Here is a 2,594-nt window from a genome sequence, read left to right as displayed (position 1 = left end):
TGAATTCACCACAAATACTAATACAAGTCTAGTTATATGGTTTGTTATTAACGGCACATAAATCCAGAATCTAATGCATTGCAGGTAAAAGTCAGTTCTGTCTTAAAAACCCTGACTGACAAAACAGCTTTAGCTATCTAGCTGTCTATCATGTTACCCCGGGCGAAAATGAAATATAACTTATTGGTTTGCAAGCACTAATTATTTAGCGATTTACATCAGCCAGCCAAACACACATAAAACACGACTAGCAGTCATGTAAGCAGTGCTGAGATAAGTTTAAGTTACTCTCAAGGTCCTGGGAGCTGTGGCCACCTCGATGAGCAGTATCTACCCAAGTGACCTGTCCCACGATGTGGGCGTGCTGCCTGAAGCAGATACTGTTCCAGTAATGACAGTGTCGTGTGCTGTGACTGGCACATGCTGTTCTCAAACAAGGCCAGAATTATACTGAGTAGGGCCGGAAAACCCAAAGCCTTCCTGCCCAACATCCCTGTGGAAAACAACACTACACTTATTTACAGGGCTGGTTGGGTTTAGAGTCACCAGCACTGTTCCTGCAGGCTTGATTGGTTGGTTTCCTGGACCTGAAGGTCCATGTGTACTTGAGAAAAATAGCCTAAGAGATTGTAGCAGGATTAAGGGGTGGAGCGCCCCATAATCACTGCCTAATTGGTTAGCCAATAGGTTTATCTGGCTACCATATAAAATGGTAGGTTGCGTTTGGCCAGGTGGTTACACTGAGAGATCTCGTACCGGCGGCCAGGCAGGAAGGCGTGCGTTGGGAAGTGGCAGAGGCAGGTTTCCAGGCGTCCACCTGGCCAAACGCTACCTACCATTTTATATGGTAGCCAGGTAAACCTATTGGCTAACCAATTAGGCAGTGATTATGGGGCGCTCCACCCCTTAATCCTGCTACAATCTGAAGCTAGATATCAGTTTACGTAGTGCACCTGACAGGTCAACAAACATCGATTTGTACAAAAGATGTGTGCAGTTTCATGTTACATATGACAAGTATATTTCTCCCCTCTAGGTCTACCACAGTCAGATGTGTCTGTGGTCCTCCCGTTAGCCTTAGTGCAATTGACATTAAGGTTAGCTCATCTCCAGGTAATAGCAAATAGCACATACAGTACTGTAGTGAAATTAAGACTTTCTGCTCACCATAATCAGGGACTTTTTTTGTCGAGACTTTCCTTTTTTTACTCTCTCCTTTTTTACATTGCTGTTGCCAGACATTTAAAAAAACAACAACGTGGGTATATCCAAAACATCAGGCGAGAAAATAAAACCCTGAAAGATTGTTTTAGACACAGTGGTGATGGGGAAAACAGAGTGGACAGGGGAAGAAAGCAGCTAAAGCGTTTGAACTGGCAACTAAATTGAAGTCACCCAGATTGCTCGCTGTAGCCATCAGACAGAGTCAAAAAGGTAATTACACTCGGGCCAAATCTGAGAGCTTAAAAAACTGCAAGCTTGCGCTAAGCTATATCCCCCACTCGCAACAAATAATAATAAATACTCACGGGCATCGTATTCTGTTGGAAGATTTCAGACCCTACTGACACTCTCTCTTGAAGTTTGTTTTGGGGCCATTTTATTTTTATGATACAAAAAAAAAAAACATACAATTCTAGAAGAATACATCTCATCCATCTTCCAAGTTCACATAGGAGACCCAGCTGGACTCTTTTATAAGAGGCTGTGCCCATCTCCAAATTGGTGTTAAAACAAAGAAAGTAAACTTGATTTATATCGAACGTCAACGTCCCTCTGTGAGAAAAAAGTGAGGGGATGGGGAAAACACTTTCAGCCTCTGTCCAAGTACAAGATTGAAAGAGGGAGCCACAATTGAGAGTGCATGCTTCAGCTGAATGTCTTCTTGAGGCTCTTGATGTGAAAAGCCTTTCCTCTTTTCATTCACCTTTTCTTCTACAGATCGATTGCTTTGGTCCTCACCAGCTGGTTTCCAAAGTGCTGTAGTGCGATGGACAAGCTGTTGTACAAGGGGCCCGGATGGTAAACAAAAACATGCTTAATGGTCCCTCTGAGAAGGGACAAACTCTACTTTGTATGTTGTTGGGCTAAAAAAATAAATCAATTGCACTCATTTTTCTATTATTGCCTCTCTCATTTCTTATCCAGAAAGTCTTAAGAAAATAAACAACGACCAAGCTGCAAAGAGGGTTGGCCCCGAGATTGGATGCGTCACCGGCACGGATGTACTGGAGGTTAAACACAAGTAAACGAAAGTTTAACGAGAGTTTATTCACCAAAAGATTTTGTTCACCAATTGCAACTTTTCACATTAAAAAATAACACTGTATATAGTATAGTATATACAATATATAAGTATATATACTCTTTTGATCCCGTGAGGGAAATTTGGTCTCTGCATTTATCCCAATCCGTGAATTAGTGAAACACACTGCACACAGTGAACACACAGTGAGGTGAAGCACACACTAATCCCGGCACAGTGAGCTGCCTGCAACAACAGCGGCGCTCGGGTAGCAGTGAGGGGTTAGGTGCCTTGCTCAAGGGCACTTCAGTCATGCCTACTGGTCAAGGTTCGAACCGGCTTTCATAGT

At 42.9% G+C, this 2,594-nt stretch overlaps 1 long non-coding RNA gene across 1 annotated transcript; it reads left to right on the top strand.

Moving 5' to 3' along the window:
• The first annotated feature begins 749 nt into the window (after positions 1–749).
• Positions 750–2,252, top strand: LOC121719125. Its single transcript, XR_006034187.1, has 4 exons — positions 750–855; positions 1,037–1,113; positions 1,942–2,022; positions 2,149–2,252. It is a non-coding gene; the product is annotated as an uncharacterized LOC121719125 (long non-coding RNA).
• Positions 2,253–2,594: the final 342 nt, after the last annotated feature.

The sequence above is a fragment of the Alosa sapidissima genome, chromosome 1, assembly GCF_018492685.1.
Source record: "Alosa sapidissima isolate fAloSap1 chromosome 1, fAloSap1.pri, whole genome shotgun sequence".
NCBI lineage: Eukaryota > Metazoa > Chordata > Actinopteri > Clupeiformes > Clupeidae > Alosa > Alosa sapidissima.
This window is presented reverse-complemented; position numbering and strand designations above follow the sequence as displayed.